The following is a 25,337-nucleotide window of genomic DNA, read 5'->3' as shown; positions in this document are numbered from 1 at the left end:
GAGTATCAGGTCTGACTGGAGGAGTGCCATTAGTCAGCACTGCACCCGGCAGGAACATCTCTTCAACCTACCAGCCAGGGGTTCTCTGGTTTGGTGGGTAGAGCAAAACACACACCCACAGCTCAGGGAGGTAACATCAGAGCAGCATTTGTGCTCAGGAAGCCTGGGGCCCTGGGCCGTTTTCACACATAACACATCCAACCTGCACAGATTAGAGGGTTTAAGACCCGAAGTGACCATTAGATCATCTAGTCTGATCCTCCAGTATAACAGAGACCCTTACATTTCACCCAGCTACCCCCTGTACTGAGCCCAGTAACTTGTGTCCAGCTAAAGCTCCTCTTCTACAAAGGCCTCCAGTCTGGATCTGAGGAGATCAAGAGTTGGAGAATCTACCACTACCTTGGGTAGTGTGGCCCAGTGGTTAGTCCCTCTCACTGTAAAAAGTGTAATGCCTAATTTCAATTTGCCTGGCTTCTGCTTTCAGACATCCATTCTTGTTCTGCCTTTCTCCACTCGCCCCTTAGGACTGGCGCATTGCTTTCTCCCTGTGAATGTACTTTACATACACTGTAATCAGGTCGCCTCTCGAGTTTTTTACGTCTCTCATAGTAAGTCATTGTTCCAGCCCTTGACTGATTTTTGTGGCACTTTTCTGCTCTTGCAACAATTTTTCAACACCTATTTAAAAGGTGGACACCAAACCTGGGTGCAGTGTTCCAGTGGCGGATACAGAGATAAAGTCACCTCCCTGCTCCTACTCACTGCCCCCCGTTTATACATTCCCTGCTCCTATTCACTGCCCCTCGTTTACACATTCCAGGGACACATCAGCTCTTTTGGCCACAGCACGGCACTGTGAGCTCATGTCGAGCTGCTTGTCCACCCGCACCCCTAAATCCTGCCTGAAGTTACTGCCTGTATTCCTTGTTCAGAGAGGTAGGACCTTCCCTTTGGCTGTATCAATACACATTTGATTGGAACAGGCCCATTTCAAGAAGTGACCCCTCTGGATGATAACAGCCCTGTCCTCATCATTATTTACCACTCCCCCAATCTTTGCGTCACCTGCACATTTCATCAGCAGTGGTTTTATAAGCATCTCTACTTCATTGATACAAATGCTGAACAGAGTCGAGACTCGTAGCGACTCCTGCCATATCCCGCTGCAAACCCCCCCAGTCCCATGCTGATTGCCCATTCACAGTTCCCTTTGGAAAGCTCTGTTAGCCAGCTCTTCAACTGCCCTGCACAAACAGTGACGACTCAATCCTACAGCCACCCCATGGCGTTAGCATCACAGAGCGGGGAGCCAAGGCAAGAGGAGGGGATGAGACCTGATTACGGTTAGGCAGTACCTCAGCAGCAGTGAGACAGCGAGTAAACTGAGGAGCTCCTGGCTGGGAGCCCCATGCTTGGCCCACGCTGCTTTTACCTACCACAGCACTGCAGTTTACCTGATTCCTTCGCGGCTCACCAGGGCCCTTTCAGAGGCCTCCCTGTGCTTGGACTGCTGCCTTGATCAGCACACGAACGGCTGAACGATTGCTCCGAGAGCCGTGGGAGCACCAAGGGTATGATCAGTGTCTGTGGAGTGTGCTCAACAGGGACACCTGTCATCCCTCTACAAATGGGGGCCACTTGCGCTCCCCCTGGCCTGGCTGGTGGGCATGGGGAGCACATACTGTGCCATTGTCAGCTCCCACCAACAGGAAAGGAGATGTGTTAGGGCCAAAATACAGCTGCTCACATGTGTGTGTGCTGCCCCCCCAGCCCTCCAGGGCCCATGCAGAGGAGGGCTCTGGTGGCTCCCTGAGCACTAAAGGGACAACTTAGGGAGTGCAGATGGGATAGCGTAGGGCTGCCTGTGCCTGGCTGCAACACCTGCACACAAGTTAAACCCCCACCCCCTCTGACGGGTGCACACAGTGAGGGTAGCCAGTCTGTCCAGATACCCCATGGCTTGAACCAAGGAGCACTGGAGCAAGTCCCCCACAGCCCTGGGGTGTACAGCTGAGAGGGGAGCTCCCCTCTCCCCACACATTCGCACATGGTCAGCTCCATTTTTGCTCCAAGACGCCCTCTTCCTATTCCATGGATGTTGACAGCGGAGCGGCACTAGTCTGCAGCATGTGCTCCCGGCAGTCTGCGTCCCACGCAGGAATGTGCGAGATCAGAGGTGCAAGATGTTTTAAAGTCTATGCAGAGCAACAGTGACATAACCACACTCCCCTCCCCATCTTCCACTGCCACCCAGCTGCTGGCTACACGTGTGTGTGGGGGGTGAGATATTCCAGAACAGCTTGTACTTTAAACCCAACGCACTATTAAAAACCGGGAACATATTTATGGAGAGGGGTAGCTGTCCCGCACAGATATGTCCTGCTTAGATCTTTTATGGAGACTGCCCCGACTAGGTTTACAGCTGTTAAGATGTCAGATCATCATTGGTTGCTCTCGGGGAAGTTGCTGCAGTTAGTCAGTCAGAATGAGTTTCTGTTTTGGAGGAATTAATTTGTCTGAATAATGTCATCCTAGTTAAACAAAACATTAAGAAAAAGACTGCAGTGAGCGAGCCCTCCTCCCTCCTGAACGGATGCCTATATATGGGAACTAGCCAGTGTCAAAAGGTTCCTGCTGAGTCAAACGGGAGCAATGTTCTATGGAGGAGGAAAAAAATACTTGCAGAAACATCAGCTGCTTGAAATGTTGACGTGCCTTTCTGCTCTGAACAGTGTGCAGGCTACCTGGCGATCCTGCTGCCTGTGTCTGTATGAGAATCAGACTGGCTGACAGTGACCAAAATAAAACATTCTTCCTTTAGCCCTGCAGAGGAGACAGCTCTGGGAGAGCGAGCTGGAGTCGAATTCCTTCTTGAGTGGCAATAGAATTGTTTACCATGTTCCCAACAGGCACTAGGGCTACAGAGGGTGTCACTGAAAGATTCGGAGGTGCAGCCGTGTTAGTCTGGAACCACAAAAACAACGAGGAGTCTGGTGGCACTTTAAAGACTAACAGATTTATTTGGGCATAAGCTTTTGTGGGTGAAAACCTCACCTCTTCAGATGCATGGAATGAAAATTACACATGCTCTGATGGGGCTACACAGGTATCGTTATGGGCCTCATTTGGCCTGAAGATCTGCTACAGCAGCGGATGGTGCACAAAATGAAAGAACCCAGCTTGACTCTCAGATCTCAGGGGGAGCTTGTGGTGGTCACAGTAAAGGGAAAAACAACTATCTACAAGAAATAGGAGGAGGGATCAAAGATGAGATCATGCAGCCACTTGGGCAGCTTTGAATGCCCAATTTGACGGTTCCTGAAGGTACAAAATACTTTAACAACCTAAAAACTTTCCCCTCCCCTCCACTGCTCAATCCCAAAATATCAAAAGCAATTTTGGGTTAAGCAGAATTTATGAAACATATGGTTCAATGGAATAAATTAAAATGCACTTGAATCATGGGAATACAAAAATGCTTCTTACAAAACCAACAGAACAAATAAGTCATATTGTGCCATAGAAAGCCAATTTTCCCTCACAAAGCAAAGAGTTTCCAAGATCCCAGGCCACATCCCAGTCCAGAGCAAATGTATATTCCAACCACGTTTTAAACCCTGTGAAACCAGGGATTTCCAATGGGAACCCACAGATACTAGAAAGCAGTAACCGCTAACTCTGTTAAATACCCTTCTTTAAAGGTGGCCTTAACGCTCCTCTGAGCATCTCTCTCTGGTTATATTATGGCAACGTGTACACCGCAGCTTAGCCTCTCCCCTGCTACGCTCCAGTCCCTGTGTGCCCTCTCCATGAACATGAGGCGTGCGACTGGGAATCGCGTTTGTGTGGGGTGCAAGGGCCAGGCACAATGCAGCCCTTGGGAAACACGGCTCTCCCTGTCTACCTCCCCAGCTCCATGCTCTGCTGTCATGTTTATTGTTTCAGTGGCACCAAGAGTGCCAAACATCAGAGTTGGCCACCTACTCCTCTGCAGAGCAAGCCCCCGGAACCAGCCACCCTTCCCCTGCTCCCTGGCGGCATGGCCTCAATGAAGCAGCGCCTCCCCTGGCTGGCTGCTGTGCATGGAACTCCCCTGAGGCTGAACTGGTTGTGCAGCAGCTTCCCTGTGATGGTAGGGGCCGGGTAGCCACACGGCTGTTAGAGTCTCAGGAGACCTAAGTTCAAGTTCCTATGCCACCGCACACTTCCTACGTGTCCTTGGGCAAATCACTTAGTCTCTCTCTGTGCCTCAGCTTCCAACCTGTACAATGGGGATAACAACGCTGCTCTTCTTCACATGGGACACAAGCACTCAAGGTTGCGGATCCCTGCAATAGGGATCCTACAGGTATTACTCCAGTGGTCCCCAAACTATGGGGCGTGCCCCCATGGGGGGGCATGGAGAAACATTCAAGAGGGATGTGGGGGGCCCAGGCCAGCCTCCACAGGGGGTGGGGAGGGAGTACCACCTAGCCCCGGTCTGGCCCCAGCCAAGGCCTCAGCCCCTGGCTCCAGGCTTAGCCCCAGCCTGGGTCCTGCTCCCAGCCACAGCCCCAACCGTGGCCCCACTCCCAGCCATCACTCCCAACTGTGGCTTGGGAGGGAGGGGGCGTGGACAGGTTAAGGCGGGGTGAGGTGAAAAGTTTGGGGACCACTGAATTACTTGGATTCTCTGGTAACAGAGGCCACTTAGGTACCTTAGATAGACTCTAGGCATCAGGAGCCATTAACATAAATCCATCTGGCTCTGATCCAAGCAATGATAAATTCTCTCTCTCTAAAACAAAAACAAGCTCTCTTCATGAGTGTGTGAATAATCAAAGCAAAGATGAACATTATTAAAAAAAACACAAGTTTAAAAACAGCATAATTGCTTTGCCCTCAACACATAAGGAATGGTTTATTACTGCCACATTGTCTTCTGTGATTCATCGGACAGTGCACTTAAACATGTGGGAAATACAGGGTTTGCTAAAATATTGTTATGTAAAATGGGAAAAATGATATTTTCCTATTTCACTCCAAGCCAGAGGAGTCACTATGACCCATTCTCTGGTTCAAGGAGCATCACAAAGAACCTGATTCTGAACTGATTCCCAAGGCTTTTACCGCGGATCTATTCCGTTCCCTTTTGCTGAGTTACTTCGGATGTATACGAGAGCCAAATTAGACCTTAATGGCTTCAAACTTTTAACGACAGCTGTGAAATAAACACCACGCACATTTCTCGAGGCTCTTCTTTTTGCGGCAGGTCAAAAGATCATTTACTTCAGGTTTCTAATGAATTGTGTGGAATCGGGAGTCGTGAATATCTTATCAAAATATGCCAGCAACGCAGACTCAATAATGCAGTCAGAAGTGTTAACTTTAGCCCACTTTAGCAATTACTGATTCACTCAATGTTCTTCATATCTGAGTTCTCCTCCTCCTCCTCTCCTTTTGGCAGAAGCAGATTTTAAGGTTATTCACAGGAACAGACTTTATTTCCAGTTCAACAGACAGACAGACAGGCCAGCACGCCTGACTTCAGCACTTAAAAGAAGTCTTTACTTCTGTATTGGTGCAACAATATTGGTGTTTTTGGCATTTTAGCTTTAAGGGAAAACAAGCATTCAAGCTAAGGGCCCAACTGGATCTAAATCAGGCCTTAAACACACAGATATAAAGATGGCACAGAAATTAACAGAAGCATTTCAGAAAGGCAGAAGTTACAGCTTGCCAAAATATTTTGTTTGAAACTTTTTTTTTTAAACAAAAAAGCCTCCCTCCCAATCAAAACTGAAATTTTGGTGGGAGGGGTCTGATTTTGATGAACTTTTGGAGGTTTCTGATTGAAAATTTTTCAGGGTTTTTTTCTGGATGAAAATCCAAAAACGTCTGAAGAAAACTTTCAAACAAACACATATTCATCAACAACTTGGGTGGGAACAACATTTCCTCACCACTTAAGCTGAAGCTCAGTTTGCTCCCACCAAGCTGAGAATGAGAGTCCCAAAGTCACTGCATATAAAAGGGAGGTGGCTTTACAGAGGCTTACAGGGAGCTCCTCTCAAGTGCGAGGGGCAGCCTGGGAGAAAGCACAAAGGTGCTTGTTTGAAAATTTAACAAGATGCCCATGGAGGCTGGGATCATGGGCTGATCAGAGGTGGGAGCTGACTTCTCAGCAGTGAATTAGAGATGCCAGGTAAAGAGGGGCTAGGCCAGGTAGAGCCCTGCAAATGAAGAAAGTATCTTATGCTGACGTTTCGTATATCCTGTTCTCACCTCATCTGCACTGGTGAGCCAAGGCGGATCTTGTTTAGCCTGCTGTAAGCGAGAGGAGTAACTCCATTCAAGTCAAAGCACTCTTGATTAACAGCAGTGCAACCACAATCAGAATCTCATAGATTCAAGGTCAGAAGGGACCATTATGATCATCTAGTCTGACCTCCTGCACAATGCAGGCCACAGAATCTCACCCACCCACTCCTGTAACAAACCCCTGACCTATGTCTGAGTTACTGAAGTCCTCAAATTGTGGTTTAAAGACCTCAAGGTGCAGAGAATCCTCCAGCAAGTGACCCGTGCCCCATGCTGCAGAGGAAGGCAAAAAACCTCCAGGGCCTCAGCCAATCTTCCCTGGAGGAAAATTCCTTCCTGACGCCAAATATGGCGATCAGTTAAACCCTGAGCTTGTGGGCAAGACTCACCAGCCAGCACCCAGGAAAGAATTCTCTGTAGTAACTCAGATCCCATCCCATCCAACATCCCATCACAGACCATCGGGCATACTTATCTGCTAATAATCAAAGATCAATTAATTGCCAAAATTAGGCTATCCCATCATACCATGCCCTCCATAAACTTATCAAGCTTAGTCTTGAAGCCAGATATGTCTTTTGCCCCCACTACTCTCCTTGGAAGCCTGATCCAGAACTTCACTCCTCTAGTGGTTAGAAACCTTTGTCTAATTTCAAGTCTAAACTTTCTAATGGCCAGTTTATATCCATTTGCTCTTGTGTCCACATTGGTACTAAGCTTAAATAATTCCTCTCTCTCCCTGATATTTATCCCTCTGATATATTTATAAAGAGCAATCATATCCCCCCTCAACCTTCTTTTGGTTAGGTTAAACAAGCCAAGCTTTTTGAGTCTCCTTTCATAAGACAGGTTTTCCATTCCTCGGATCATCCTAGTAGCCCTTCTCTGTACCTGTTCTAGTTTGAATTCATCCTTCTTAAACATGGCAGACCAGAACTGCACACAGTATTCCAGATGAGGTCTCACCAGTGCCTTGTATAACGGTACTAACACTTCCTTATCTTTGCTGGAAATACCTCGCCTGATGCATCCCAAAATCACATTAGCTTTTTTAACGGCCATATCACATTGGTGGCTCATAGTCATCCTGTGATCAACCAATACTCTGAGGTCCTTCTCCTCCTCTGTTACTTCCAAATGATGTCTCCCCAATTTATAACCAAAATTCTTGTTATTAATCCCTAAATGCATGATCTTGCACTTTTCACGATTAAATTTTGTCCTATTACTATTACTCCAGTTTATGAGGTCACCCAGATCTTCCTGTATGATATTCCGGTCCTTCTCTGTGTTAGCAATACCTCCCAGCTTTGTGTCATCCGCAAACTTTATTAGCACATTCCCACTTTGTAACCCCTTACAGCCAGTTCCACAAAGTTTTTTTTCTCTCTTTCTGTATTCTACCTACCTTGCCTAGATTTAAGGTAATTTGCACTGATGAAATGACATCAATATAGTTGCCTTGCCTTCGTGTGACTTACCCCAGCTGTAACAAGGATCCTAGTAATTACTCACCTTCCTAAAATGCTCATCGATCTGTAGGTGAAAGATGCTGTGGTAGTGCTAAGTGTCAATTTAACTAATGGTAACAAGTAAAATTATTAACTAACTCCTCACTGCTCAGCTGTCTGTAATTCCTACTTTTTTTACTGTTAGGAATGGTCGCGTTATTACTTAGTCCTGCCTTGAGTGCAGGGGACTAGACTAGATGACTTACTGAAATTCCTTCCAGTCCTACACTTCTATGATTCGATAACCTCTCTGGAGCAGCTAAGCCGATTGTGAATGGGGGGAAAGTATACCATGCTGATCAAGGGCAACAGTTTGCTGAGTGCATAAATGGAGCAGAAAGTCTGCCACCATCCCAGAAATTTCAGAATGAGCATGTGGCTGATTCCACTGCTAAGAGCACTGGGACTTATTCTGCAATGAGGGAGGGAAAGAGTCCAAAGATGACTGCACTTCCTACAGAGATGGGACATTTGCAGTACGTTTTGTTCAGAAGAGTACCAGTCTAAGCAATGCTAGGTTATTTTGTAGAGTCTTGAACTATGCTTGGAGGTAATCAGCATTCACTGAAAATGGACTGCTATTAGCCACTGGCAAAAGCTGATTATAAGTGTCAGCACTGCAATACGTTTTCCTTCCATTTACAAGAGGAGTAAAATACCAGGGGAAACATCCCATTTGCCAGTGTTTGGAGGCCAGTACGCTCTACACACAATTATCGAAAGAATAACAGGAAATTGACCCATTTACTCTGAAAAGTTCCTATCATGTTCTGCACTATTTCATTTCATGTCCGTTTGCGAACAAGTCATTTCTCCTCAGGGGCAGAAGATAACTTGTCAACATGCACACACGCCCCCTTTCCATTGCCAGGCACAAAATTATCACAAACAAGCATTTCCTTGCTCTCTGCTTTATTTTTCTCTTCATCATCTTTTTTTAATAAATGGTGCTAAGTAGAAAAGTCAACTGACTGTAAATAAACTAAATTCCACCTTCATCTTAACTTAAGAATAGTTTTTTGGACAGAATATATTCCACCCACATGGTCTCTGGTCTGATCTGACTGCTCCTCTCAGTACCCGAGAAATCAGATAACAGCCTGCATGGAATAGCGCTTAGAAAACAGAAACATTTGGCAACTACTGTCTGCATTACCGGCACATTGCAATACGGGCTCCATGCCCTATAGCCGGTCGAGGGGCTTTTCTTTAGTATTAAGGAAGTGGCCCTCCCGTGGGTGTTTCTTTTAATTCTGCACAGTGCTTATTATCTGTATTCTGGCAGTGCCCACACCGCACTAGATGCTGTCCAGAGCACATGGGAGGCAGCGTGGTCTCATGGACAGGGCACTGAAACGGGAATCAGGAGATCCGAGCACTATTCTCAGCTCTGCCACTGACTTGCCATGTGGTTTTCAGAAAGTCCCCCTCCCGCCCCGTCAGTCTTGTCTCTTTAGAGTGTAAGGTCTTTGGGGCAGAGAGGCGGTCTCCTCCTTTTATGGCTACGTACTGGAGCAAGGTGCTGATCCCAACCACAGTTTCTCGGTGCTACTGTAATATAAGTAATCATGACAGAACGATGGAATCAGTGCCCCAAAGGTCCTGCAATCTAGAGACACTGGAAGGGTGGAAAGAGGAACACCAAAGCGCACACAGTCAATATGTACCTCCTGGGCCTGCAGCTCTCACTGGCATTGGTTAGAATTGGGGGAGCTCAGCCTCTCCCAAAAATCAGACTCCACATGCATGAATCAATCTATTCCAAGATTTAAATGACAGGCCCAATGAAGATTAACCCAAAGCAAGGGTCAGAGCTTACATAGGGGTTTTTAGGCCCTCACTTTTAAACTTCTGACACAGGAGGGAAAGGGGCACAGCCGAGGTGCCCAAGCACCCTCAGCTGCTGTTTCAGCTCCTAGCAGTGTAAGTTAGAGCAGCTCTCAGGCTTCTCTAACATGAAACAAAAGGGGAGCGGTTCTGCACAGATGCTGCAACAGATCGGCGCTGACGAGCTTTGCACACATGCACACACCGAACAGCACGCCTTTGCCCGCGTACACCCGAGCAGCACCCTGTGCAGATTAGCTTTACCCCTGTGACTTTAGTTGTGTCTCTTACAAGGCTGGACGGAATTAAGCAGACGGTCCAAGGATGATCTGAAATGTGCGCCAAATGGACATTCTGGGTCAACTGACTCAGGCTCACATTATGGGTCTCTTTCTAGCCTCGCAAGTCAGTTGACCCAGACTCTGAGACTCACTGCCATGTTTTGTTTTGCTGTGTAGATGTAGCCTCGGAGGGGCCACGCTTCTTTGCTTTCTGACTCCAGATCAGAGTTGCTCCGTTTACAGGAGAGTTTCCTGATTTGGCCAGTCCTACAAACTCCTAAGGCCTTGAATCTGCCCGGGGTTGCTTCCTGCTTGGAGCGTCACCATCAGTACTGAAGGTTCCGCAACCAGAACTGTCCTGGCAACTTTGCTCAGGAAGCGCAAGGCAGATCAGAATGCAGCTCGCTAGACCCTGGCTGCCTCAGCTTCTGCTGGGCCGAGAGGAGCGAATCCTAGGTTTTGTTGCTGCAGTCAGCCAATAAGACTCAAAAGATGAAGAGAGATCAGCACTCTGCTGGGGAGAGGTGCTATTTTTACACTGGTTTTCACCATAACGACACTTTACGGAAAATAAGATAATACTGCTTTACGAATTAATAAATCCCTCACGGCATGAACAAACAAAATACATCAGGCACAGCTAACTCATGCATAGCCCGTACCATCTACCAATGATTTCTTTTTTCCTGTTAAAAAGGGAGATTTGGGGGGCTGAGGGGAATTACGAAAGGAGGGCATCCTGCAGCAGCAGGCTTTGATTCAAAGGGACTGCTTCTCTTTGGACCTATAAAACCACCAAATCCACTGCAGCTCTTGGTGTCTGTTTTGTGTCCCCAGAAAGATTGCTTGAGACTGTTTAGCTCTCAAGCAAGTGCCTCTGAAAACAAAGAGTGTTTCCACACCAGCTTTTGGGGCTCCAGCAGGAAACAGGAGAAGGAGGGAGAGGAAGAAAAGATGCTTTCCCCTCTGGTTGGGAAGATTTCACTGCTTGCTGATTAAGTGGTTTTTGCCCTCTGGACACCATGTGAAAGAGAACACCAGAGGGCATTGCCTGCCAGGAAATACAGCTGCTGCTCACCCATAATGGCAGCCAGATTCATTAAGCTCCCTAAAAGATAATTTAAAAAATTAAGAGGTGGACACGCCCTGGGTCTCCACTTACCTTTTGTCTCTATGAGCTGAGAGAAGAATGTCCAGTGGCTAATTATAAATGACAGCCCCGGAGGAAGAAGCTGCAGATTGCACTTTGTCTGCAAAGCTGTAATCAAAGCATCCCATGAAACTCATGCGCAGGCAGAAGACTGGGGGGGGGGGGAAGGGGTTGGTAGCAATGCAGGGATAGGGTGCTCCCTGACCCCCGGTTGGGGGTGCTTGAGCATCCGGATTCATTAGCCCCAAAGGTGGCGCAATGGGGTGCAGCAACTGATATGCCAGTTCATTTGGTTGGCATGACTGTCGCTACAGCACAGCTTCTGGGGTGTGTGCGAATTCCATCGCCCCCAAACCCATCATAGCTCCTGGGCCTTTATGCAATAAAAGCTCTGTTATCCTGCACTTTGGCAACCGGAAAGCTCTATTAACCATCATTTCTGATCTCTCCCAATTCAAATCTTCAATCTAGTAACCAGGACGAGTATACTGCCCAGGAGGTTATGCAATCGCACATTCTTCACTCTACTTTTTATGCAAAAGAGTCATAAAGGCATAAAGACAAGTCAGCAAGTGGATATCGGGGGATGTATTCAAAAAACCATCTTCCAGGTATGTCATAGAGTCATTACAGATTCAGCTCAACTTCCTATGCCTTCTACATCTACAATGGCAATTGATGTTGATAATGATGACCCTGAGCACTGCACAGGGAACTACAGACCAGTCAGCCTCACCTCTGTCCCCAGAAAAATCATGGAGCAGGTCCTCAAGGAATCCATTTTGAAGCACTTGGAGGACAGGAAGGGGATCAGGAACAGTCAACATGGAGTCACCAAGGGCAAGTCATGACTGACCAAGCTGATTGTCTTCTACGAGGAGATAACTGGCTCAGTGGATATGGGGAAAGCGGTTGACATAATCTATCTTGACTTTAGCAAAATTTGTGATACGGTCTCCCACAGCATTCTTGCAAGCATGTTAAAGAAGTATGGATTGGATGAATGGACTGTAAGGGGGCTAGAAAGCTGGCTAGATCATCAGGCTCAACAGGTAGTGATCAACTGCTCAATGTCCACTTTGCTGTTGGTATCAAGTGGAATGCCCCAGGGGTCGGTCCTGGAGCTAGTTTTGTTCAACATCTTCATTAATGATCTGGATGATGGGATGGATTGCACCCTCAGAAAGTTTGTGGATGACACTAAGCTGGGGGGAGAGGTAGATATGCTTGAGGGCAGGGACAGGGTCCAGAGTAACCTAGACAAATTGGAGGATTGGGCCAAAAGAAATCTGACGCGGTTCAACAAGGACAAGTGCAGAGTCCTGCACTTAGGACGGAAGAATCCCATGTGCTGCTACAGGCTGGGGACTGACTGGCTAAGCAACAGTTCTGCAGAAAAGGACCTGGGGATTACAGTGCACAAGAAACTGTATGTGAGTCAACAGTGTGTCCTTGTTGCCAAGAAGGCCAATGGCATATTGGGCTGCATTAGTAGGAGCACTGCCAGCAGATCGAGGGACGTGATCATTCCCCTCTATTCAACATTGGTGAGGTCTCATCTGGAGTACTGTGTCCAGTTTTGGGCCCCACACTACAAGGATGTGGAAAAATTGGAAAGAGTCCAGCAGAGGGCAATGAAAATGATCAAGGGCTGGGGCACATGACTTACAAGGAGAGGCTGAGGGAACTGGCCTTGTTTAGTCTGCAGAAGAGAAGAGTGAGGGGGGATTTGATAGCTGCTTTCAACTACCTGAAGGGGGGTTCCAAAGAGGATGGAGTTCGGCTGTTCTCAGTGGTGGCAGATGACAGAACAAGGAGTAATGGTCTCAAGTTTCAGTGAGGGAGGTCTAGGTTGGATATTAGGAAACACTATTTCACTAGGAGGGTGGTGAAGCATTGGAATGGGTTCCCTAGGCAGGTGGTGGAATCTCCATCTTTAGAATTTTTAAGGTCAGGCTTGACAAAGCCCTGGCTGGGATGATTTAGTTGGGCTTGGTCCTGCTCTGAGCAACCAGGACTGGATCAGAAGACCTCCTGAGGTCTCTTCCAATACTAATCTTCTATGATTCTAAGAGCCTGAAGTGCCTTCTGAATCATCAAAAGAAGACTAAATTACATTCAGTATAGTTTTAGTGTTAAGTGTACTTTTAGTGATGTGGGTGTAGGCCATAAACGGCCCATAGTGATATGTAGTGTTATAACATAACTACTGTATAGAAAACTTTACCTGTATACACCTAAGTGCTTCAAGAAACCAGCCACTCTGCAGTGCAGTATCACTACTGGATTGGTGAGTACCTGTCTACTATTTTATACCCTATTCATTTTATTGTATTCTAATTCTTTGAAAATTGGTATTCCATTGGTAAGTATAACTCTTAGTTAATCGGAATTTTTGACTAAGTGGCACCCCTCATTCCCCCAACATGCCGGTTAACACAGCTTTTACCGTACTTGGAAGAGATGACTTTTGCCTATCGGGAATAACTCTGCAATCCTCTTAAGATTGATCCAAAGTCTGCTGATATCAGTGGGAGTCTTTTGACTGGCTTCAATGGGCTTTGGATAAGGCCTTCATCTGGTAAACTGCTTAATCATTATCAGCGAGCCAAGATCGTTTAAAGGTAGGCTGGACAAAGGAGGTCTGAACAGATGTGCCCTGATCTTGATCCCACTGACATCAAGCGGCAGAAGACCATCAACTTTAATTTCCACGGTTTTATCAGATGAGGCATGGACTGAAACCTACACTGCTGCAAGTGAGGAAGTTCACATCCTGCGCTAAGGCCCAGCTCCAGATCTACGCATGCTCCTTAGTCCTTCTGCTGCTCTGCCCTCTGCACAAAGGCAAATTTCATTCTATATGTGGAAATTCCTTTCCAAATTCTTCTGCTTCCATGAGAGCTTTAGATATACACTTCTCTCTTTTCTTTTCAAAAGAGGGAAGAAAAGTGACTTATGCCCTCCTGCCAACATACATACATTTTGGGAAAAAAATGCAGAATCTGTAGTTGGAGGAGCTAGTGTCAGAATATAAAAAAATATTAAACATTATGTACAAAGAAAACATAATTAGCTCCTGTGGGATCTAAAAAAAAAATTACCCACGAAGAAGGAGAAAATGGATAATTCACTCCTGGGTTTGCCAGTCGTGAATTATTTAATAATCACTCCCTACCAGATGGAATATATTTATCCACCCCATTGGAGCACACTTTGCAATCTATTTACACTGCTTTTAAAATATGATTATTTATTTAAAAAATAAAGAAGGTATGCACAAGGGAGAGGGGGAGTAAACACACAAGCTAAAGGGAAAAAACAGAACATCTCATTAGTCTTTCTGATAGTGTTAGGGTATTACAAACTAAAATTCATATGAATGCTGTTTATTGCATCTATCTTGATTATCTTCAATATTAAAACATAGAAATGAAAACTAGAATGTGTACCCTCCAAGGAGCACCTTTATGGTATGCATTAAATGGCACGGGTATACTTGTTAGCCACGTTCTCTTGTGCAACTAAGGTTTGATCTAGCTCCCATGAAAGTCAATGGAAATACTCTCAGTGATTTCAATGGGAGCCGGAGCAGGCTTCCGAAACATTTCTTACAGGGCCAGACTGTGCTCTGACTTACACCTGCAGTGAATCCAGAGTAACTCCAGTGACATCAGCGGAGTCACTCTGAATTTACACCTGGGAACACAGAGCAGCACTTGGGTCCAAAGATTTGATCAGCTGCTTATTTTAAAATGTCAGGGAGTCCCACAAGTTTATTCTTGCCTTTATATTTCACTACATGTTGTTGCAATTACAATACCCTTCCCAAACAAAAAGCTTTGCCCAGCTAAAGTTAAGTGCACTAGTGACAAACACTTGTCAGATCAGACTCCACAGAGGCCTTGAGAAACCTGTGTGGACATTAAATGGGCATACATAATGTAAAAACCTATTAAAAAACCTAAGGACATTTCTAAGCCAAAAGAAATTCTTTGATAATGTACTGCAATAATTCATTTTTGTTTGATTTTCTTTTAAAACTCAACCAAGGTTCTTCATAGATCTTAAATGCAGGAAATGATCAGCAATGGCTGTTCAATAAATTAGAGGTAAAATTTTCAAGCACCTAAGTCCAATGTTCAAAAGTGATGTAAGCCCTTAAGGAGCAGAGTGGATAAAAATTCTGATTTAAAAACCCAACAACATTAAAAAAACGAGTTTTTTTATTTAAATCAGATTTTTTTATGTTAAGGCTGAACGTACAATAATCTATTAAAATAATTTGAATTAAATAAAAAATGAGTAATATTTAAAAGTAGTACATGTTTTCTGCTGCAGTATTATAGAAAAAGTCAGACAACTGAACTGGTGGCAGTCACTGGCTAAGCACCTGGAACCAGAGTTTGTTGAAATGCTAAATCAGCTTTTGACAGCAGCAGTCTTTTCTGCAGGTACAGAAAGAATATTTCTTCATTTCGGTTTGTTCAACTAGTTTAGTTCAATGAATAATTCATTCAAAGTGAAACAACCAGCTGGGAGTTAAAAAAGCAGGAAAGTTTGTTCTCCTCTTCCAAACTATGAATTAAAATTAGGCATGAGAGGATGAGATCTACTAATTCTAAAATCTTGAAGGACACAGTGACCAGAAACAACTGGTTCAATTCACTGACTACAGAAACTTCATTGATTTAATAAATTAGTTTTAAACACAAAACACGTTTTTCTTATGTAGCCAGCACATTTAAGATCATTTTATTTAATAAAAAAGAATGCTAAAATGCTGTTTTAATGCACTTTTAATTGGAGTTCCCATTTCTATCCAATGCAGCTTGACACAAATCATAAGTAAAAAATTAACTGTGTCCAGTTTTGGGCCCAACACTACAAGAGGATGTGGAAAAATTGGAAAGAGTCCAGCGGAGGGCAACAAAAATGATTAGGGGGCTGGAGCACATGACTTATGAGGAGAGGCTGAGGGAACTGGGATTGTTTAGTCTGCAGAAGAGAAGAATGAGGGGGGATTTGATAGCTGCTTTCAACTACCTGAAAGGGGGTTCCAAAGAGGATGGATCTAGACTGTTCTCAGTGGTAGCAGATGACAGAACAAGGAGTAATGGTCTTAAGTTGCAGTGGGGGAGGTTTAGGTTGTATATTAGGAAAAACTTTTTCACTAGGAGGATGGTGAAGCGCTGGAATGGGTTACCTAGGGAGGTGGTGGAATCTCCTTCCTTAGAGGTTTTTAAGGTCAGGCTTGACAAAGCCCTGGCTGGGATGATTTAATTGGGAATTGGTCCTGCTTTGAGCAGGGGGTTGGACTAGTTGATCTCCTGAGGTCCCTTCCCACCCTGATAGTCTATGATTCTATGAATCCTCTTCTAATAAATAAGAATATGTCATCCATCATTTTCTAGCAATTAAAAAAACTGTAAATATCAAGAATTTGAATAAGTGATATAATTACTTAAAAACATAGAGAGAGATATAGTGAATCGTCCTGGTTAGCAAAATGAAGTACCAAATTATACCAATCAGTGAGACTCAGGGCTTGTCTACATCAGAAAGTTGCAGCGCTGGTGAGGGAGTTACAGCGCTGCAACTTAGGAGGTGTACACATCTGCAGGGCACCACCAGCGCTGCAACTCCCTGTTTGCAGCGCTGGCCGTACTCCCGTTTTGTCTCGGGTGTAGAGGATCCAGCGCTGGTGATCCAGCGCTGGTAATCAAGTGTGGACACTTACCAGCGCTTTTCTTGACCTCCGTGGAATAAGCAGGTATCGCAGCATACCTGAGGAAGCCTCTCTGGTAATCAAGCAGGTCTCCTTCCCCGGTTTGCTCTCGCGTTCCCCGAACCCCGAGCAAGCAGGTCTCCTTCCCTGAGGTTTGCTGGGTGGTTCCGGGAACGCGAGAGCAAACCGGGAAAGGAGACCAGCTTCGCCGCGGTTTGCTCTCGCGTTTCCCGGAACCACCCTGCAAACCGCAGGGAAGGAGACCTGCTTGTTCGGGGAACGCGAGAGCAAACCACGGCGAAGCTGGTCTCCTTTCCCGGGTTTGCTCTCGCGTTCCCCGAACCACCCAGCAAACCGCAGGGAAGGAGACCTGCTTGTTCGGGGGTTCAGGGAACGAGAGAGCAAACCGGGAAAGGAGACCAGCTTCGCCGCGGTTTGCTCTTGCGTTCCCCGAACCCCGAGCAAGCAGGTCTCCTTCCCTGAGGTTTGCTGGGTGGTTCCGGGAACGCGAGAGCAAACCGGGAAAGGAGACCAGCTTCGCCGCGGTTTGCTCTCGTGTTCCCCGAACCCCGAGCAAGCAGGTCTCCTTCCCTGAGGTTTGCTGGGTGGTTCCGGGAACGCGAGAGCAAACCGGGAAAGGAGACCAGCTTCGCCGCGGTTTGCTCTCGCGTTCCCCGAACCCCGAGCAAGCAGGTCTCCTTCCCTGAGGTTTGCTGGGTGGTTCCGGGAACGCGAGAGCAAACCGGGAAAGGAGACCAGCTTCGCCGCGGTTTGCTCTCGCGTTCCCCGAACCTCCCTTGAAGCCGCCCAACAGCGCTGCAGTGTGGCCACATCTAACACCACTTGCAGCGCTGGTTGCTGTAAGTGTGGCCACTCTGCAGCGCTGGCCCTATACAGCTGTACTAATACAGCTGTAACAACCAGCGCTGCAAAATTTTAGATGTAGACATGGCCTCAACCTTTCTTTAAGATTATAACTAAAAAGCACAAATGAAAACAAATTTTAAAAATGACTATTTAAATCAAGGTTTCCTGCTTGCTGATTTAATCATGATTAAAATTGGTGATTTAAATCAATCTAGAGTGGCAGTCAGGTTCCTAAATCACTTAGATGCTTTTGAGAATTCCACCCAATGTCCCAATTTAGGGTTTTTTTAATCAATATGAATCTAAAAATTTTCAACAAACAAGATACATATTTGAAAAGTTAATATATGCAGTGTATTAAAATCAAGTATTAGGTCTGGTCTACACAAACATTTTTCCAGTATAACTATTTCACTAGGAGCCTTTGTATCAAATAATAGGTATAGTTAACACCATATAACTTTTAGATACAGACAGTAAGGTTGTCACCAGATTTTCACAGGACTGTTAGTTTTTTGAGCTGGCTGTTCTGGGAAATCTGTAAGGGTGCTCAGTACACTGCCAGCTGTTCAGTTTGATGGGCTCAGGATCAGTCAAGATGTCCCATTTATTTTGTAGCTCAGAGGTAACAACCTTAAGAGACAAGCCCTAAGTGCTGGATAACCCAATCTAAGGCCCTGATTAACGAACGCATTCTTATCCCAGGCAGAATATAAACACACCCCTAGCTGCTGTCCAGGAGAGGAATGGACTAGATTAGAACACATGGTTAAGCCTTTTCCTGAATAACAGCTTTGTGCTGACAACCTGAAAGCCAAACTGACCATTCTAGTTTCAATGTCCCAGGAGATCGAAAAGCCAAAAGCAAACCTACCTCGCAGCACACGTAGCACCAAGTCAATCTGATGTTTAAAGTTCCTTCCGTATAATAAGCTAACATATTATTAGTAATATATGTAAGGATGTGACTTTTTTTTCCTTCCAGGGAGAATGTCCCTCTTACTATCCCATCACTTAAGCTAAAATATAGCTGCATCAAGCAAAAGAGAGCATTCCAAAGAACAAAATGCCCTGGCCCCCCCGGCTGAAGAATGTAAAAGAGAGGTGTCTTAATATTTTATGTGGTGTATGCACTCATCTATTTTAAAGACAGAAAGGATTAAATACATCTACATGATGGAAAGAAAAAGTGTTTAAACAACAATAAAAAAAGATTTAGTGGTATTAATAAAGAACTCCCTTAAAGCAGCATGTCTCCATTAAAGTAATTAATAGGGCATGAAAGACACTTCAGTGCACGTGAGCAGTGTTCAGGGTAAAGCTCTTTGATTTTTCACATGATCTCAAGACTCATTTCCATGCAAAAATATGATCTATAAGGAATGTGGGGGTGGGGGTGACATTGTGCATGTATGAAATACAAAGATTAAGAGAATATTAGGGCAATAATTCTATCTGATTAAACTTATCTGAAGTGACAGTAAAATGTTCCAAGTGAATTAAGGATTGTATTAACAGATGCAGAAAAGAGTTTGAAATCTAACTGGCAGAAAGGAAACATTTTATGATGACAATTATTTTTCTTAGGATAGTGGCGATATTGCCATAAAACTTTAATCTTACTGCCACGCCAAAGTGAAAGAAAACCTGTCAGAGGCAACAGAGCACCTCTGGACTCTCTTGTTTTAAAACGGGAACGGTCTCTTTTCAGCAAAAAGGTCTCAGGTGAGATCACGGCTGGAAGTTGAAGCTAGAGCAATTCAGACTGGAAGCAAGGCACAAACTTTTAACAGCGAGGGTAATTAACCACTGGAACAATCGACCAAGGATTCTGGTCGATCCTCCATCACTGGCAATTTTTAAATCAAGATTGGATGTTTTTCTAAAAGATCTGCTCGAGTTCAAATGGGAATTAATTCAGGGAAGTTCTCTGTTCCAGTGTCATGCAGGGGGTGAGACCAGATGGTCATAGTGGTGCTAGACAATAGTAGTTGACACCTGAGTGCCCCCTCATGGCCAGGGATTCTTTACAAGCCACTTGAGTTTTCCTGAAGCAGAATTAACCATTTTAGAAACGTTTCAGAGAGATTTAAAACAAAAAAAAAAAAATAGGTTTGATCCTGCATGTGTTACCAAGGCTGGTGCTCCGTATTGAGGATAATCCCAGTACTGTGACGCGTGCTCCGCTCAGTCGTGTTTGCAAGGCTATGCGCTATATACTGTCCCTGTTTTTGGATCCCTTCACCTTTAAACCCTGTTGCCTTAGTTACAGTGAAGCCAACTGCACAGAACTCGGAGTGAAGCTACGACTCAAATGTTCTCTAAATCTCTGGAAACGGCTTAAAAAGCTTTTCTGTGCACATCATACCAAACTGTCGGGCCTGATGCCTTGTGCTGAAGCCAATGGAGTTTAAGCCCTTGCTTAAGGGCTTTGCTGAATCCAGGCCTACATGGACTGCAGTTCTACGTAAGGGCCGCAATCTCACTATCAGTGACCTACATTAAGTCTTTAGGGGAATACAGAAACAACGAGGAGTCCCTGCGGCACCTTAGAGACTAACCAATTTATTTGAACATAAGCTTTCGTGGGCTAAAACCCACTTCATCGGATGCATGGAGTGGAAAATACAGTAGGGCAGGTATAACTACACAACACATGAAAAGATGGGAGTTGCATTACCAAGTGCATGGGGGGGGGGTGTCAGTGCTAACGTGCCAATTCAATTAAGGTGGAAGCGGCCTATTCTCAACAGTTGACAAGAAGGGGTGAATACCAAGGGAGGAAAAGCTTATGCCCAAATAAATTTGTTAGTTTCTAAGGTGCCACAAGGACTCCTCATTGTTTTTGCTGATACAGACTAACACGACTATCACCATGCTAGGAGAATACAGAGACTTTTGAGAGCTCCAAGTAACAGCTAAATGCCAAGGAGAATAGAACATCAAACAAATATTTTTCTTTTCATGACAGAAGATAAATATTTGGCAGCACATTTAACTTTTAAAAAAAGTTTAAAAGTTACTCAAACAGAGTAGAGAACATTGCTGTAATTCTACTTTGCCTCCTAAAATATGTCCGGTCACAGTGGCTTTCTGAAGGAAATATTTACTAATTTAAGAAGTGTTGTCTGGCTTTAACACTGCTCGCATTTGCACAGACACCTCTGCTGGAAGAGTGCCACAGTAACATATTGGTTAAAATGAATTAAATAAAAATAAAATAAAGAAGCGACAGTGTCAAGAGTTACGATAATAATCAAGCTTTTAACAGAGACAGTCCTTGCCCGTGTTACTAATAACACCCTGAACCTGATTTAAGTTTCACCATTGATGCTGTTAGCTTGCTTCATGCACTTCCCGCAACAGGGACAGTGAAAAAAGACTGATCTGGTCAATGTCAGTGTTTAGCGCTCAGGCAGTGCAGGCATGCTGCTAGAATGCACCGTATTTGTTATTTATTTAGATGTATACAGTAGTTTAAAAAGATACCTAGACAAAAAGCTCTAGGCACCGTGATCATCAATTAATCTTACACCACCACCCAGCAGAATTACAAATTATATATAATGACACAAACTTCATCCACTAGTGGCATTAAACAGTCACATGGTAACAAATTAGCTCGGCCAGCCAGTAAATGAAAATAACCAGAAAGCTCTTCTCCACACCCCAGCACTTCCTGGGAGATACTTTCAGCCTCCCCATAGAACCCTGTGCTAATAAAGTTTGTGGATGACAACACTGGGAGGTATTGCCAATACAGGAGGAAAACCTGAATATCATACACAAAGATTTGGATGACTGTGAAAACTGGAGTAATAGAAATGGGACAATGTCTAATAGTGCAACATCTAATGACAAGAATTTTTGCTGTAAGCTGGGGATGAATCAGCTGGAAGCAACAGGTATCAGAGGGGTAGTCGTGTTAGTCTGGATCTGTAAAAGCAGCAAAGAGTCCTGTAGCACCTTATAGACTAACAGACGTTTTGGAGCATGAGCTTTCGTGGGTGAATACCCACATCATGCATCCGACGAAGTGGGTATTCACCCACGAAAGTTCATGCTCCAATACGTCTGTTAGTCTATAAGGTGCCACAGGACACTCTGCTGCTTTTGGAAAGACCTGGATTATTGATCGATCACAAGATGACTATGAACTGCCAATGTCATGCAGCCATGAAAACAGCTAATAAAATCCTAGGATGCATCAGATGAAGTATTTTCAGTAGAGACAGGGAAGTGTTAGTACCATTATACACTGGTGAGACCTCATCTGGAATACTGTGTGCAGCTCTGGTCTCCCACATGTAAGAAAGATGATTTCAAACTGGAACAGGTACAGAGAAGGGCTACCAGGATGATCCAAGGAATGGAGAACCTGTCTTATGAGAGGAGACTTAAGGAGCTTGGCTTGTTTAGTCTAACCAAACGAAGGCTGAGGAGAGATCTGATCGCTCTCTATAAGTACATCAGAGGGCTAACCGCCAGAGAGGGAGAGGAGTTAATTAAGTTAAAGGTCAATGTTGGCACAGGAACAAATGGCTATAAACTGGCTTGAAATTAGTTTAGGCTTGAAATTAGGTGAAGGTTTGTAACTATCAGAGAGGTAAAGTTCTGGAAGAGCCCTCCATGGAATGAGCAGGGGCGAAAAACCTAACTTGTTTTAAGACTGAGCGTGATACGTTTATGGAGGGGATGGTATGATGAGACTGCCAACAGTTGCACATGGCCCATCTATGACTGCTATTAGCATATATCTCCAATGGCTGGAGATGGGACACCAGATGGGGATGGCCCAGGTGTCCGACTGGTGGGTCTTGCCCATATGCTCAGAATCTGACTGATCGCCGTATTTGGGGTTGGAAAGGAATTTTCCCCAAGGAGACTCTGGAGGTTTTTCACCTTCCTCTGCAGTGTGGGGTGCGGGTCACTTGCTGGTTTAAACCAGTGTAAATGGTGGATTCTCTGTAACTTGCAGTCTTTAAATGATGATTTGAGGACTTCAGAACTCAGCCAGAGGTTATGGGCCTACTACAGTAGTGGCTGGGTGAGGTTCAGTGACCCGTGACGTGCAGGAGGTCAGATGAGATGATCATGATGGTTGCTTCCGGCCTTAAAGTCTAGGAGTCAAAATCATGTCTTATATGTGATTGCTGTTAAAAAAATAAATCCATAAACCCTCGAAGAAAACACTGGATACATTTGCTAAGATCATTTCTTATCCAAGTGGGAGTGTCTGAAGGCAGGGCCATGTAGTAATGAGGTTATACAGATTGCTGAGTCCCCGAGCAAACCCATTTCACTTCCTTACAATACTTAAGGTCAATCTAGCTCTCAATGTGTGCAACAGGGTACAAGGTAGAATCCCTGTGAAAAACCACGTGCAGCATCTAAGCTAAATGTTCCGTGGGAAATGCACTGCACAAAGGAAAACAAGTCAAGGGACAGCCAGGCAAAGCTATGCAAACCACGCCACATGCCTTAAACCTTCTTGGCATTCTGACAGATCCCACCTACCAAACCCGGGTCTCCCACAATAGGGTAGCTGTCGCCGCCTATGCAGGTGGTTTTCTTGACACTGACGAGTGACAACTATAGACACTATAGGTCTTGGTGGTTGATCTACCAACATGTTCTCCGCTAGCAATGAGAGCTGCTATATGCACAGCATGCAGTAACTTCTTATCCCTGGCAATGCCCAGGCTAAGAATTAAACTCCACATGTAATCTGCTCTTCCTTCTGGTAAAATGCCCAAGTGCACGATATACTTTTTCTGTCAATATTATTCTTGGCCCATAGCTTTGTAATCAGTGCAGCTGAGGGGGAAGGGCAGATGCACTTGGAATGTGCTTTCTCCCTCTCTGTGCAGCCAGCACTCGTGATACAGTTTAGAATCAATAAACTTTTCCTCTGGTCACCGTCACTGTTTGTTGTCCTTTCCCTTCGCTGGCCTTAGGCTGTTTTTCTAACCAGAAATCTACCAAATCCACTGGGGTTTGCGTGTGTATGGCGGCAAGTCAGACAGTTTCCTCTACTGCAAACATTGCGTGCAGTCGAACCAACGCTGCCGAGTGCCAAAACCAGAGCCCTTCTGGAGGCAGGATCAGTTCAAAGATGGAACTTTCTCCCAAAGCAAAGCTCCTTTTGCTGGGGCTTCAACAAAGCATCTGACTGAAGCAGCATTCACAAAGAACATGCTCTACTTTTCCCCTCTTCCCTGGCCACAAGCTTTGCAAACTGCTGCCTGGACTAAGTAGGAGGGCATTTTCACTAAGAGAGAGATGAGACTCTTTGTCCTCTGAAAAAACTGGGCAAGGATAACTCAAACCTGCTACATCCATACTATGAAAAGGCAGAGCAGCCCAAACACTCAAAGCATCGTTAGCAAGGAGGAGCTTCAGGTCAAAGGCCTTTAACTGGTAACTCTGGCTATTAACAATGCTACAATGTGGTATAATGCTAATATATTGGCCCAAATGCAAAATAACTAACATCTCCTCCTCCCCCCAGTCAAACCAAAGGCAAAAAATTAACCCCCTATTGATTCAAGACCAGGTTTTCAGAACTGAATTAACTGACTTAAATGCCATATTCTTTCTTTATAACCCCCATGGCTAAATACCACAGACTGGATGGAATTACACACACCGATGATAAATGCACCTTTTACACATACAGTTATGAAAATCAACACCCCCTTAAAATAATTCTCTCTTATCTATTTTAAATGAAAGGCAAGAACAACGCGCGATGGATGAGCAATGATTAACACTTGATAACATGCCATCCTGTCACACCGCCTCCCCACCTGCCGCACCTGCAGAACAATCTCAGGTCACTCTCCGGCACACATTATGATGTATATCACCTTCGTGGGGAATCAGAGCCCCACTGTGCTAGCAGCTGCACGCCCCTGAAGGAGAGAGAGAGAGCCCCTAGCTTAAAGCAGCAGAGCGTCCGGGTTCCAAAAGGACAGAGACGGTGGAGGACAGACGGACTTGTGGTTGATTATTTCTATTACCGTTGCACATAGGAACCTAGCCATTGTGCTAGGCATTGTCCACACACGGAACAAAAAGCCGGTCCTACCCCGAGGAGCTGATAATCTAAGGATAACACAAGAGACAGACGGATAAAGACAGATGGAGGGAGTACAAGGAAACAATGAGATGATATTGGTCAGCATGATGGGCACCGCACTGGGACTGAGAAGGGCTGGATTCTGCTCCTGGTTCTGTGTGACCCTGGGCAAGTCAAGTCACTGAACCTCTCTGGGTCTTGGGGATAATGATCCCCCTTCTCCCTCACCCTTGGCTGTTTGCACTGGGAGTTCTCTGGAGCAGGGACTGTCTCTCGCTGTGTTTGCTCAGCAGAACCGGGTCCAGTATCAGTGCGGACTCAGGGTGCTACTGGAATAACAACAAAAAGGGAGAAACACAGGTGGTTTGGTGATAGGAGGAGGAGGCTCCAATAAAAACAGGCCTATGTGAGTGCCTGGAGCACTCCTTATGCTCTTTTAAAGTAGAGAGAAACTCTTCCCATGGCACATGGATTCAGATGAATGAGAGGATTCTCCCCAGCAATGTCTACCATCACAGCACACCAATCTGCTAACAGCAGGACACACAAGCTAGGACACTTAAGGAGCAATCTCTCTGCACAGCCGGGA

General features: G+C 45.2%; 1 protein-coding gene across 14 annotated transcripts in view; it reads right to left on the bottom strand.

Annotated features, from left to right (window-relative positions):
* Positions 1-25,337, bottom strand: part of LPP (LIM domain containing preferred translocation partner in lipoma) — a 443,967-nt gene that overhangs the window by 37,581 nt on the left and 381,049 nt on the right. The window lies entirely within an intron of this gene.

The sequence above is a fragment of the Gopherus flavomarginatus genome, chromosome 8 (genome assembly GCF_025201925.1).
Source record: "Gopherus flavomarginatus isolate rGopFla2 chromosome 8, rGopFla2.mat.asm, whole genome shotgun sequence".
Lineage (NCBI taxonomy): Eukaryota > Metazoa > Chordata > Testudines > Testudinidae > Gopherus > Gopherus flavomarginatus.
Note: the sequence above shows the minus strand (reverse complement) of the source record. Positions and strands in the feature narration are given on the sequence as shown.